The sequence below is a fragment of the Desmodus rotundus genome, chromosome 4, assembly GCF_022682495.2.
Source record: "Desmodus rotundus isolate HL8 chromosome 4, HLdesRot8A.1, whole genome shotgun sequence".
Lineage (NCBI taxonomy): Eukaryota > Metazoa > Chordata > Mammalia > Chiroptera > Phyllostomidae > Desmodus > Desmodus rotundus.
This window is the reverse complement of record NC_071390.1, coordinates 32081017-32096582: the sequence shown is the minus strand read 5'-3', so window position 1 is coordinate 32096582 and position 15566 is coordinate 32081017. Positions and strand designations below refer to the sequence as shown.

At 40.4% G+C, this 15566-nt stretch overlaps 1 pseudogene; it reads left to right on the top strand.

Moving 5' to 3' along the window:
- The first annotated feature begins 1148 nt into the window (after positions 1 to 1148).
- Positions 1149 to 3215, top strand: LOC112307347 (mitochondrial import inner membrane translocase subunit TIM44 pseudogene; annotated as a pseudogene).
- Positions 3216 to 15566: the final 12351 nt, after the last annotated feature.

The following is a 15566-nucleotide window of genomic DNA, read 5'->3' as shown; positions in this document are numbered from 1 at the left end:
CTGATACCACAGAAATACAAAGGATTGTAAGAAATTACTATGAACAACTATATTCCAAGAAATATGAAAACCTAGGTGAAATGGACAAATTTCTAGAAAAATATAATCTTCCAAAACTGAATGAAGAAGAAGCAGGAAGCCTGAATAGACCAATAACAGATGATGAAATTGAAGCAATAATCAAAAAACTCTCAACACACAAAAGCCCTGGACCAGACAGTTTCACAGGAGAGTTTCATAAAGCATTTAAGGAAGAGCTAACCCATATCCTTCACAGACTATTCGAAAAAATCCAAGAAGACGGAAGACTCCCAAACTCTTTTTATGAAGCCAGCATCATCCTAATCCCCAAAACAGATAAAGACACAACAAACAAGAAAACTACAGGCCGATATCACTGATGAACATAGATGCTAAAATCCTCAACAAAATATTTGCAAACCCTGTCCAGCAATAGGTTAAAAAGATCATATACCATGATCAAGTGGGATTCATCCCAGGGATGCAAGGATGGTACAATATTCACAAATCAATAAAAGTAATACATCACATAAACAAAAGCAAAGACAAAAACCACTTGATCATATCAATACACGTAGAAAAAGGATTTGATAAGGTACAGCACCCATTTGTGATAAAAATACTCAGCAAAATGGGAATAGACAGAGCATTCCTCACATAATAAAGGCCATATATGAAAGACCTACAGCCAACATCATACTCAGTGGGCAAAAACTAAAAGCCTTCCCACTAAAATCAGGAACAAGACAAGGATGCCCACTTTCACCACCCCTATTCATTGTGGTATTGGAAGTCCTAACCACAGTAATCAGACAAGAAAAAGAAATAAAAGGCATCTAAATTGGAAAGGGGGAAGCAAAACTGTCATTGTTTGCAGATGACATGATAGTGTACATAGAAAATCCTATAGATTCCACCAAAAAAAACTACTCAACCTAATAAATGAATTTGGCAAAACAGCCGGATACAAAGTCAATATTCAGAAATCAAAGGCACTTTTGTATACCAACAATGAAATACCAGAAACAGAAATCAGGAAAAAAATCCCATTTGATATAGCAACAAGAAAAATAAAGTACCTAAGAACAAGCCTAGCCAAGGAGGTAAAAGCCCTGTACTCAGAAAAATACACAACACTGAAGAAAGAAATTAAGGAAGATACAAACAAATGGAAGTATGTACCATGTTCATGGATTGGAAGAATTAACATCATCGAAATGTCCATACTACCCAAAGCAACTTATAGATTCAATGCAATCCCTATTAAAGTACCAATGACTCCTGTGTTCCAGGCAGACACAACGGATGACACCATCAAGCCGTGCAGGAATAAGGTCACACATGATCTTCCAATATGGGGCGGCATCGGCACTGAGGAGAGGCTGGTTCTGCTGCCTGCTGAGATGCCTTGGCAGTGGAGTCTAGTTTCTATCCAGCCACAACCTTGTGCCACTACCCCGTGGTACCTATCAGTTATGCCAGCCAGATGGAGAGCTGCCCCTGTCCAAATCCTATTCTTCTGGAAACAGAAAAGGCTTTCTCTCCGGCTTGCTAGATAATATCAAACAAGAATTAGCCAAAAACAAAGAAATGAAAGAAAGTATAAAAAAATTCCAAGACAAGGCCTGGAAGTTGGAAGAGTCAGATGCACTCCAGGAAGCCAGAAGGAAATACAAAACCATTGAATCCGAAACTGTGTGGATGAGTGAGGTGATCACGAAGTTGGGGGCTATCACTGGCACTGTGAAGGAGAGTTTGGACAAAGTCAGTAAAAGCGACCTTGGCTGGAAAATCAAGGAGGGTATGGAGGAAGCAGCCAAGACCGCCAAACAGTCAGCTGAATCCATGTCAAAGGGTGGGGCCTTCAAAGCCCTCTCCCAGGGGGTGGAGTCAGTGAAAAAGGAGATCGATGAAAGTGTGCTGGGCCAGACTGGACCCTACTGCAGGCCCGAATGGCTCAGGAAAAGGAAGGAGTTTGCTGGACAGAAGTTCAAGGAAGAGAAAGTGTTTGAGCCCAATGAGGAGGCCCTGGGGGTCATGTTGCACAAGGACTCTAAGTGGTATCAGCAGTGGAAGGACTTCAGGGACAACAATGTGGTGTTCAACTGGTTCTTCCAGATGAAGATGAAGTATGACGAGAGCAACAACACATTTATCTGAGCCTCCCAAGCACTGACAGACAAGGTCACAGATTTGCTGGGAGGCCTGTTCTCAAGGACAGAGATGTCAGAGGTGCTCACGGAGATCCTGCGTGTAGACCCCGCTTTCTACAAGGAGCGGTTCCTGCAGCAGTGAGAGAGTGACATCATCCTCAATGTCCTGGAGTCCATGATTTCTGGAGAGCTTGACATTCTCAAAGACTGGTGCTATGAAGCTACCTACAGCCAGCTGGCCCACCCAATCCAGCAGGCCAAGGCGCTGAGCCTCCAGTTCCACTCCCGTATCTTGGACATTAACAATGTTGACTAGGCCATGGGCAAGATGATGGGGCTGGGGCCTGTGCTGATCGTCACTTTCCACGCCCAGCTGGTAATGGTGATCAAGAACCCCAAAGGCGAGGTGGTTGAGGATGACCCGGACAAGATACTATGCATGCTGTATGTGTGGGCACTATGCTGGAACCAGGATTAGCTCAACCCCTACACGGCTTGAACACTTCTGTACATCTCCGCTTCCAGCACAGAGCAGGTCCTCTGAGCTCAGCGCCACAATGGGGACTCCAAGCTGTATCATTCAGGGCAGCTGCACGGCATGAGACCGATGTCCACCTATGGCAACAGACCTCTGGGGACAAGACTGTGGACTCTGGTCTACTCTGCCATAGTGGCTGCAGAACCAGCTGGGCAGGGAAGGGCCAGGGACTGTGGAGGGCTGCTCCCCACAGTGCCAGCCCCTGCACCAACCTGTGCTGCACAGGGGCTGCTGGCAGGCAGGTCACCAAGGCACACAGGCCAGACAGTGCCAAGAGGCCCTGGCCCAGAGACAACTCTGGGGGTGGGGTGGTGGGGCCTGCTGGCCACATCAGCCAGGCTGCTTAAGCTCTATTTAAAAAAAAACTTTAACAGTGCTCTTATTATCCTCTATGTATGCCTGAGATTTGGAAGTGATAATAAAAACCAAAGAGCAAGAGAGCAAAATAAATAAATAAATAAATAAATAAATAAATAAAATAAAATAAAGTACCAATGGTATATTTCACAGATATAGAACAAACATTTCCAAAATTTATATGGAACTAAAAACAACCCCAAATAGCTGCAGCAATTTTGAAAAAGAAAAACAATGTAGGAGGGATCATAATACCTGATATCAAACTGTATTACAAGGCCACTGTAATCAACACAGCCTGGTACTGGCATAAGAACAGACACATAGACCAATGGAACAGAACAGAGAGCCCAGAAATAAACCCAAGTCTCTGTGGTCAATTAATATTTGACAAAGAAGACAGACGTATAAAATGGAGTAAAAACAGCCTCTTCAACAAATGGTGTTGGAAGATCTGGACAGCTACATGCAAAAATATGAAACTCAATCGTCAACTTACACCATACACAAAAATAAATTCAAGGTGGATAAAAGACTTAAATATAAGTTGTGACACCATAAATGTCCTAAAGGAAAACATAGGCAGGAAAATCTCAGATATTCCCTGCAACAATATTTACCGATATCTCCCCCAAAACAAGGGGCATAAAGGAAAGAATAAACAAATGGGATCTCATCAAAATAAAAAGCTTCTATATGGCTAAAGAAAACAGCATTAAAATGAAAGGAGAATCAAATGTATGGGAAATCATATTTGCCATTGATACCTCAGACAAGGGTTTGATCTCCAAAATATATAAAGAACTCACACGAGTCCACTCCAGGAAGAAAAAAAAAGCCAATTAAAAAATGGGCAAAAGACCTGAACAGATACTTCTCCAAGGAGGACATCCTGAGGGCCCAGAGACATATAAAAAGATGCTCCGCATCACTAGCCATCAGAAAAATGCAAAGTGAAACCCACAATGAGATACCACTTCACACCAGTGAGAATGGCCAACATAAACAAATCAACAAACAAATGTTGGAGAGGATGTGGAGAAAAGGGAACCCTAGTGCATTGTTGGTGGGAATGCAGACTGGTGCAGCCACTGTGGAAAACAGTAGGGAATTTCCTCAGAAAACTAAAAATGGAACTGCCTTTTAACCTGGCAATTCCACTGCTGGGATTATATCCTAAGAACCCTGAAACACCAATCCAAAAGAACCTATGCACCTCAATGTTCACAGTAGCACAATTTACAATAGCCAAGTACTGGAAGCAACCTAAGTGTCCATCAGGAAATGAATGGATCAAAAAACTATGGTACATTTACACAATGGAATACTATGCAGCAGAAAGAAAGAAGGAGTTTCTACCCTTCGTGGCAGCGTGGATGGATCTGGACAGCATTATGCTAAGTGAAATAAGTCAGGAGGTGAAAGACAAATACCATATGATCTCACCTATAAGTGGAACCTAATCAACAAAACAAACAAGCAAGCAAAGTATAACCAGAGACATTGAAATAAAGAGCAATCTGACATTAACCAGAAGGGAGGTGGGAGGGGATAATGGGAGGAAGGGGAGAAGGGTTTTCAGGAACATCCATAAAAGACACATGGACAAAACCAAGGGGGGGGGTGGCATCAGGGGAGGGAGGTGGGGATGGCAAGGGTGGGTGGAAAATGCAGACAAGTGTACTTGAACAACAATAACATTTTAAAAAATAGAAAGTCAATGTTACCTTTTCAAAATCCCCAGGGCAATTACGAAAGACTAAATGAAGGCACATTTTCTTGGTCCAGAAATGTGCTTTTCAAGTTAGTACAGGATCAAATTCAAAGGCTATTACCTACAGGTAGTGTGATACTCCATTACAAGGCAAGGGTAATAGAATGATACTAAAGTAGTGGAAGAGACTGGCTGTTCCAGCATTATAATGAAGTGAAGAAATGTTAACAGGTGTTCTTTCTAGTCTGTCTTGTCAAAATGAAAAAAAAGGATCGATTTTGATACTACCTCAGTCTAAATTTCCAATGACTCTCACTTCACCTGGAGTGGAACCCAATGGAACTGAGACACTGGCAAGACTAACTAGAAAAAGAAGTGGGACCCCGAGTGAGAAGAACAGAGGAGGACAGTGCTTCCTACCCCAGACTTTGCATTTCCCTCGGGGAATTCAACAGAACAAAGAAATGCCCAAGGCCTCGCCCCAAACCAAACTAATCAGACTCTCTGGGATTTGGGCCTAAATGTTAGTGTAATTGAAAAACTCCTTAGGAAAGTTCAATGCACAGTATGGATTGAAAATGTCTGGGTTAAAGGAATTGAGGGGCCCTGAAACACAGGGGAGGGAAGAGAGAAAGGGCACAAAGGGAATGGGTGCCTTGAGAGACTAAAGGAGCTACGCCCCTTGAAGGGCTGAGGGACCATTGAAGAGAATGAAAGAGCCACTCCCCAGCCCCTCACTCCCTGTAGACTTTGTGTGGTTTGAAAGATATGATTAAAGCATCAGTTAACGAACTGTGGCTTCTTTTGGACTATTCACGTGTGACTGACTGAGATAACAAAGTTTAACTAAACCATCCCCCCTCTTATACTTTTAAGTACATAATACTGAAGTTTCATTATTTTTCCAAGGTTGTTCTTAAAATGGAAGTAGGAAAGTTCCAAATGGATTCACTTTCTCGCCATCCAACATACATTGGTTGTCACCTCTCAATTATTTCAGTTTGAGTTGGTGTTTGAGTACTGACTGGGTTTTGGTTGCTAAGTATCTGTGCTAACCCGCCTTCACAGGCTGACATTGGAGTATTTGCATTGCAAACTTTATGTTGGAGCTACTATCTATGGTTAATGGGAATAGATTACAGAGACTCCATCATTGTTACTAGTGCCCACAAAAAGAAATTCTGAGGAAACAGAAATGTTTTTTTCAGGCTTTAGTTGATGAAAGTTTCAGGCAAATTCAGACTAGGAAGCTGAGATTTTAAGGACTCCAGGACAGCTCCTTCCCACCCAATATAAAATGTTTCTACTCATTCTGGTATGTCCCAAATTGATCATTGAATAGACCTCAGTACAAGTGCAAATGTTACCACAAATAAATAGCATTAGCTCAATTTACCCCATTAGCTAGTCAGCTGGCAGAACCCTGGGAGAACTGGAAAATCAGTAATTTCCAATGAATTACAAGAAAGATCTGAGGTTTGGGATGCTACCCTGGACTGGTAAGACTAAAGTGGGAAACTCGACTCAATCAAGTCCCCTGAACTCAGTGGAGTCTATGTGGGTGTAGAAGAAAGGGAGCACTGGAAGAGGAGTAAAGAAATCTGAATGTATGTGTTGGCTACTTTATAGTTGTTAAAAATTCTACGGAATGCATTTTCAAGATCTTACAGTCTCTATTCAGCAATTCATGAATGGGGCAGCAGCCAATCTAGCAGATAGAAATGAATTCTGAGGAACTGTACAAAATGAAGCACTTTTTAACCAGGGTGCCCTGATCATTCAATAAAAAGAAAAAAATAAAATGAAACACTTTTACAGGCAGAAGGGATCAAGAATGAGGGAGTTATACTAGGAACAAAAGCAGGCTGATTATTGCAAGGTTACTTTCCCTGTAGGGGATATCAGAGGCTTATCAGGCAAATTACCTAACAAATACTAATCAGGTATTTCCTGATTGGCTGGTGTGGTGATGTGGGGCTTAGCATAAACACCTCTACGTTGGGCCTATTATCTGGTCTTGAATGTACTCCTTAACCAGGAGACTGAACGTGATGAAACCTGATCAACCAAGAGGAAAACACAGGGTTAAGAGGAAGTCTCTTGAGCTCTTTTCCCTGAGGTTCATTGTAAATATGAGCTCATGCCAAGAAATGTGCTACATACTACCTTTGGATCAGTCTTTGAATGGCTCTTTGTGAATCACATATTGCACTGAAGACTTGGCTAATGGATAGTTAGAAGTTTATACTTTCCTCTTTGACAAACAAGGAAATATTTTGGTTACACCTCTCAAAACTTTCAAATAAACAAACTATGCTAGGGATGGAAGTTACAAGTTTAGACAATATTAAGGACCAATCTTTAAGTTATTTAAGTTAAGGACCATATGAAGTTATAATGGGGGAATAGACTCTGATGTGGCAGCAAAATATTATGTGTCTAACATTACATTTGTGAGACATCTATCTTGTCTTTCACTTTGCCATACTGGAAGTTTTAAGATCCTCAAGCGTGCTCTATACTCTAACTAATGAACTAGATTTGAGAATGCATCTCATAGTAAGAATCTCAGGAAGAGTAGAAAGGTCGTATTTCCTTAGAGCTGCAAAAGAGCAGACATCATCCCATATGGTACAGCCAATTCTGATAACGTAGAGAACTTAGAACATTCACCGAGTATCAATCACACTCTCGTGTACAATGTGAAGGCCTGTAAAAACTGTAATCTTACTCTGACTTTCTTCTGTTTAACAGAAAAGTCTTTTAAGACACCTGGACTTTTGAGTATGCTGCTGAATGTCCTCTGTAAAGAACCTTATAATTGCTAGGAGTCTATCATTCTGATCGGTAAACTTATGTAATAAATTTTTTCTCAAGTAATAACCTCTGTTTTCATAAAGGTATAAATGTTTACAGGATTTCTTCACTAAGCACAAAGAGTACCATAATGTTCTTCTTTTCCCTTTATATATAAAACTGTAATAAACCCAGGATTCTGTTGTGTTCCTTAGTCAAACCAAGAGTGTGACAGTCTTCATCTCATTTAAACTCGCACTGCTAAGTGCTGTGATAGAGGAAAAACTAAGGGTCACAGCTGTCAACAGAAAATAACACTTCTGTTTGAGGACGGGGACCTGAGACCGCTTCATACAGGAGGTGACGTTTGCTGTGCTGTGCTGGAGCTGTAAAATCTCTGCACGCAAAGCAGAGGGGAAGGGTAGAGGGGAGAGCCTTTCCAGTGCGACGAGCTGTAAAGCCTTGAAAACAGAAAGTGCCTTTTGTTTAAGCACTACTGCCTGTTGCAGTGTGGTAAGGGGTGGGGGCCGGTTGCTGAATTAAGCTGAAAGAGTTGATTGGGTTGATCAATTAAACTCTTAATTAAGGGTTTAAAGTATTACAGTATTTACTTGCCTAGTTTACCTATATTTCACTTTTAAGAAATTCTCTCCTAAAGTACTTAGTTTTAACTGTTTTTCTTTCCTGGCTTGCCACATATTTTCTTATGTATTTATGATTTGGGTTCAGGAAAGGAAACTTGTACTTTGTACCCTGTTGTCCCCTAACTCTGAGATTGTCCGGCCTTAACATTATGGGGCCTAATGGACTCTTGGTTTTAAAATGAAAACTTGGAGTCCTTGTGGCTTTCGGAGTGGTGCTCTACAGCCACATAACCGACAGCTAGGAGTGTTGAAGAAGCGAAGTCTGCATTAGGAGGGAAATAGATGATCTGGGGCCCCTTTCCAACTCTGAAGCTTATGATTATATCAAATAACTTACTAATTATTAACAACACTAACAATCTTTCTTTTTAAAGTATTAAGAATATCTTTAATAAACAAAGTAAAACTGCAAAAACAATTTTATGCCTTTTTCATGAAGGGCACTGCTTCAAAGTGCTGTCATGCGGACTCAAGAATCGTCAATTTCACTCTTGAAACTCATTGAGAACAACTTCAGCACAGCTGTCAGGCGACAGTAACAGGAGACTAGATGTGGGCAAAACATTAATAATAGCATTTAAAGAAGAAATCCAGAGCCACCAGCTGCAGGTCTGGATGGGTGAAAAAAAAGACAGAGCTGTGGAACTGGGATTCATATCTAATTTTGAGGGTGTGGATCTCTGGGTACCTTGAAGATTTGATGGATCATTTTTTAGCAACTTTAGACTTTCCTGGGAATCTGGGTGCTTCATGTCACAAGTAGACTGTTTCTATCTGAAAAGGGTGACATTCCGTTCCTAAAAAAAGAGTTCTGAAGAAAATCTCTTATGCATGACATGCTACACTGATCTCAGAATATGTTGGAAATACTTTGGACCAAATCCACCAGCTAATTCTGTGCTGGTAGATGCTGATAAATGGAAGAAGAATGATGATTGATGTTTTTCAGTTCAAGTTGATAGTGATATTCAAAAGCATTGGGGTTAACATTATCACCTAGGGAAGTTGAAGCAGGCGTAGCTGCTATGAGCCAAGCTGCTGCCTTTACAGATTGAGTGGCATTCTCTAGCGTCAGCAACTTATGGTTCATTGCTCCATGTCTTTCTCTCAGAATCTTCACTTCGAGGTTTTTCTTTCTGAGTTCATGTTCATATTCAGAAGCATTGGGGTCGATGTTTTCGCCCAGTGATGTTGATGACATTGCTGGTAGGAGGCCAGCTGCCTCATTTAGACATTCAGTGGCTTTCTGTAGCTTGAGCAACTCACACTTCAATGCTCCGTGTCTTCCTCTCAGAGTCTTCATTTCGAGGTTTTGCTGCTGGAGTTCATGTTCATATTCAGAAGCATTGTGGTAGATATTATCACCCAGGGAAATCAAAGCAGGCGTAGCTGGTATGAGGGTAGTTGTTGCGTTTATGGATTCAGTGGTTTTCTGTAGCTTGAGCAACTTACGGTTCATTGCTTTGTGTCTTTCTCTCAGAATCTTCACTTGGAGGTTTTTCTCTTCGAGTTCATGCTTATATTCAGGAGACTTGGGGTCGATGTTTTCACCCAGTAATGTTGAAGACAATGCTGGTACGAAGCCTGCTGCCACATTTAGATATTCAGTGGCTTTCTGTAGCTTGATCAACTTGTGCTTCATTGCTACATTTCTTCCTCTCAGAATTTTAATTTGGAGGATTTGCTGCTCGAGTTCATGTTCATATTCAAAAGCACTGTGGTCCATATTGTCACTGAGGGTAGTAGGAGGAGACATAGCTGGTACGAGGCCAAGTGCCACATTTATAGATTCAGTGGCTTTCTGTAGCTTGAACAACTTGTGCTTCATTGCCACATTTTTTCCCCTCAGAATCTTCACCTCGAGGTTTTTCTGTTTGAGTTCATGTTCATATTCAGAAGCATTGGGGACGATGTTATTATCCAGTGATGTTGATGACGTTGCTGGTAGGAGGCCAGCTGCCTCATTTAGACATTCAGTGGCTTTCTGTAGTTTGAGCAACTTACGCTTTATTGCTACATTTCTTCCTCTGAGAATCTTCATTTCGAGGTTTTGCAGCTGGAGTTGATGTTCATATTCAGAAGGACTGTCGTCAATATTATCACCTAGGGAAGCTGAAGCAGGCATAGCTGCTATGACCCTAGCTGTTGCCTGTATAGATCGAGTGGTACTCTCAAGCTTCAGCAACTTACGGTTCATTGCTCCATGTCCTTCTCTCAGAATCTTCACTTCAAGTTTTTTCTGTTTGAGTTCATGTTCATATTCAGAAGCATTGGGGTCAATTTTTTCACACAGTGATGCTGACATTGCTGGGAGCAGACTGGCTGCCCCACTTAGACATTCAGTGGCTTTCTGTAGCTTGAGCAATTTATACTTCATTGCTACATTTCTTCCCCTCAGAATCTTCATTTCGAGGTTTTTCTGTTCAAGTTCATGTTTATATTCAGAAGCGTTGTGGTGCATATTATCACCCAGGGAAGTCGAAGCAGGCATAGCTGGTACGAGACCAGCAGCCACATTCGGATATTCAGTGGCTTTCTGTAGCTTGAGCAATTTATGCTTCATTGCTACATTTCTTCCTCTCAGAATCTTCAGTTCCAGATTTTTCTGTTCAAGTTCACGTTCATATTCAGAAGCATTGGGTTCGGTGTTTTCACCCAGTGATGCTGACATTGCTGGGAGGAGACCTGCTGCCACATTGAGACGTTCAGTGGCTTTCTGCACCTTGAACAACTTTTGCTTCATTGCCACATTTCTTCCCCTCAGAATCTTCATTTCGAGGTTTTGCTCTTCCAGTTGATGTTCATGTTCAGAAGTGTTGGGTTCATTTTTTTCACCCAGTGATGCTGACGATGCTGGGAGAGGACCTGCTGCCGCATTCAGACGTTCAGTGGCTTTCTGTACCTTGAACAACTTTTGCTTCATTGCCACATTTCTTCCCCTCAGAATTTTCATTTCGAGGTTTTTCTGTTCAAGTTCATGTTTATATTCAGAAGCGTTGTGGTCCATGTCATCACCCAGGGAAGTCGAAGCAGGCATAGCTGGTATGAGACCAGCAGCCACATTCGGATATTCAGTGGCTTTCTGTAGCTTGAGCAATTTATGCTTCATTGCTACATTTCTTCCTCTCAGAATCTTCACTTCCAGATTTTTCTGTTCAAGGTCACGTTCATATTCAGAAGCATTGTGGTCCATATTATCACCCAGGGAAATCGAAGCAGGCATAGCTGGTAGGAGACCAGCTACCGCATTTAGACGTTGAGTGGCTTTCCGTAGTTCCAGCAACTTATACTTCATTGCTACATTTCTTCCCCTCAGAATCTTCACCTTAAGGTTTTTCTGTTCGAGTTCATGTTCATATTCAGAAGCATTGGGTTCGCTGTTTTCACCCAGTGATGCTGACGTTGCTGGAAGGAGACCTGCTGCCACATTCAGACGTTCAGTGGCTTTCTGCACCTTGAACAACTTTTGCTTCATTGCCACACTTCTTCCCCTCAGAATCTTCATTTTGAGGTTTTTCTGTTCCAGTTGATTTTTATCTTCAGAAGCATTGTGGTCCATATCATCACCCAGGGAAGTCGAAGCAGGCATAGCTGGTACGAGACCAGCTTCCGCATTTGGACGTAGAGTGGCTTTCTGTAGCTTGAAAAACTTACGCTTCATTGCTTCATGTCTTTTTCTCAGAATCTTCACTTCAAGGTTTTTCTGTTCAAGTTCATGTGTATATTCAGAAGCATTGGGGTCGATGTTTTCACCCCCTGATGTTGAAGACATTACAGGTACAAAACCTGCCGCCGCATTTACTGATTGAGCATCTTCCTGTATGTTCTGTAATTGTTGTGTTACAAGTGTCTCTGTTCCAGTGGACAGTTTGATGTCTAAGTCCCTTTGTATTAGTAGATCATTGTAAGCTGCAGTTTCCTGCTGATTTTCAAGTTTTGGATCAGTATAAAATGTCATACATCTTTCAACCTTTGGTCTTATAGATTCTTCAGTGGTTTCCACCTCCTCCCTTCTTAATTCATTTGACTCCTTCTCTGTTTTGCATTCTGTCATCCACACATCTTTAGTGCACCTAGAGATGTGCCTAGTTAAGGACACCACACTGTGGCCCATTATTTCCAGGTAACAGCCTAAGCTAGAGCTAAGGCCACCAAACCAGGAGGCCATCACTGCGGGTTTTAGGACTGACCTGGTCTGCTCTGCCAAAAGCATCCACTGCCATTGAACAACTCTGCCAACTGTCGCAGAATGGCCTCTCTGACAGACTAAGAGTGAAATCACAATGGCCTGTTGCTAGGCAACTCCTGATTGGTGGGCCTTCCGTGTGGGGGCAGTTGGGAAGAGACTTGCTTTGGGCCTGACAACAGGTCCTTCTCCAGTGATATTCCCCCAGGGGCCTCCTCGGTTTCCTGTCTTGGTGAATACACATGGCCTGATATTGTTGGCACACAGCTCATGTTGTCTTGCAGCTTGTGATTTCCATGCCACCACTCTTTTCACAATTGAGGTAGAATTGACTCAGTGCCACTCATCCATCTTAAGAGCACAGTTGGGCTCATCTGGCAAATGTCCAGGCCTGTGCATCAGCACCTACGCTGGTAATCTTTCGGTTGCCATTCCTAATGCCCACCACTCCTGAGCTGTCATTAGGGCTGTCCCAGAGTCTCCCCACCTGATGGCCTTGTGAGCCTGGCTTCAATCACTGATGTAGGAATTGACAAAATAAGGAGAACATTTGCTATGTTTGTATGTGACACCGGATTGGAAGATGAGGTAGTTAGAATTGGGAAAAATTAAAGTGAATATCTTAAAAGATAAACAGAACACACAGTGATAGATAAGTTAGAGGTGCATTTACATTTTTAACTAAAGAAATCTAAAGTCAAAATAGTGTTATTTCTGAGGAGAGGACTCAAGAAAATACTTCATACAATGGTGAAGGACTTAACTGTTGTAAATCACAGTGGAAAACTGTCTACTGTACTATAGTTATAATAAGGGTTAATATTATAACATCACAAATGTCTTCACTTAGAGAGCTGCTATGCAGCATCAACACTTCCTTTCCCCATTGGAAGTTTAGTGATGTTGTTTAAGACCCCACTTTCTATAGTCATACTTTCTAGAATTAAAGCAGGGTCCTGCTACAAATCACTGTTATGTGGGCAGGTCATGGTTCTGTTTCCTGGTCTATAAAAGGAGTAAAAGATAGAGCCTGGTTTATGCAGTGTTCTGCAGATTCAGTTATAATATAAGGTGCTGAGCTCAGGAATTGGTTTATAGTAAGTTTTCAAATGCTATTATTATTCAGTTTTAAATTAGAGTACTGTATTACGGGTATCAGAATACTTATTATTCCTAACCTAGGAAGTTTTAAAAGGTAAAAATTCTGACATCACTTAAGCAGCTTTTGAGATCTTTACCTTTTTGATGGCAGAGTTTTCGGTCACATTACTAACCTATAAGTATCTTTAGGGAAAGCCGAATAACTGTAAATGGAAATTTTGTTTAACAGCGTTATCTTTATTCTAACTTGAAATAGTTCATGCTATCATCTATTCTAGCCCTTAATTACACAGTCAGTAGGAGGCAGAACACAGAGCATGGGGATCACGAAGACATACACTGAAGATAAAATTAAAGGTAAATTTTTAAATAAAATTTTCATAGTAGGAGTGACAAGTGCTCGAATATATTATTATATTTGTTGAAGACATCTGTCAACAATGTACGACTTAATCAGAGTATTACATCCTGCTACACAGAAGCACCATGAAGGCAAGGATCTTAATATGCCTGTTCTCTGATGTTACCCCCACATACACACATGGAACTGTGCCTAGAGCATAGTACGCACTTAATAGCTATTTGAATGATTAATGAAATTGTTACTTAATTCAACATACAGTATTGGCCGAAATTATTAAATTCATTTCAATAGCTCCTAGTGTACATTTCTTTGCATGAAATAGACTTAAGTATTTGTTGAATTGATTTATATTAGGCACATTATTTGCATTCCTTATTTTAGCTAAGGAAGATTAAAGGATGATATTTGCTTACAAACTCCTAATGAAGATGAACTTACTTTTAAAGAGGAAGAGATAGTCCATTTGATCAATAAGGTAAGATATTTCTCAGTTTTTCACTGGATCATGTAATTTATTCATAGAAAGATTTCTCAATATTCTAACATTTTCCCTAGAATGTAAGCTCTATAAGAACTAAGACTTTGTTTGTTTCTGTGCCCTGAGAACCTGGCATGTAGTGGCTGCTCAGAAAGTTCTTTTTGTTTTCTTTTTTGAGGAAACTTTTATTGTCTATCTTTGTTATAATTGATGTATTGGGAATTATTTTTACCATCATGTAGTGTTTTTTCTCTAAGCCTAACCCCCTTCCAGGTTTCTGGCCTCACTTCTTCCACCTCATTCCTTTTTTTCCCACCTAATATTTCTTGTATTATTTATAATATAAAAGGACAAAGAAAAATAAACAATTTAAATGTCCCTCAACATGTAAATGGTTACGAAACTTCATACTGTAGAAAATGGTGCAGCAATTTAAAAGAATGAGGTAGTTTTATAACTTGAAATGAATTAAGGCAAAAGAAAAAGAAAACCCAGTAGTGTTGGGATATGGGCAGAATCCTATAATTACTATTTGCAATAAAGCAAAATTTTTAATATTTTGTTTGTGATATAATCCTATAGTTTTTCAAATTTCTTCCCATTGTTTTACATTAATAATCAGATTAATTTATAATATGCACATAGTTTGGACTAATGTCTCACAGGAGGTTGGCACTTGGAAGGAATTGAAGGAGATCCTGTTAATTTCTAAAACAAATGAATAGTGTGATTAATTTTTAGTATATAGTATGTTGAGAAAAATGTTACTTAAGACACAGTTTGGAAATTCGTATTCTCTCTGCATTCTCCTCTCCCATTTCCTTTCCTTTTCCCTTCTCCTCTCCGAACTTTTCATCCTTGTAAATTAAATTGAAATGATTTCATTTATTTAAAATTAATTAAACCAAATTTATAACTACTGCTAGAAGCCATATGTGAGGACTATTTTCTGTTTGGATGACCTCATGATTTGTTTAGATCTTAATTTTTTTTTTCTTGTAAAAACAATGAAATACAAGTTTCCTTTTTTGTAATATTTTTCCTTATTTAAAAATAATCCCTATTGTCTTAATTATTCTTCACTGTGCATTTTAGGAGACTAGAAAAGCTGGGTGGTGGGAAGGTAAGACACAGTCTTTGCCTTCTTATAGAATTTAACATATCTACATCATTCCCATTCCCACAGTGAATAAAGTGAGGCTGAGTCATTCATC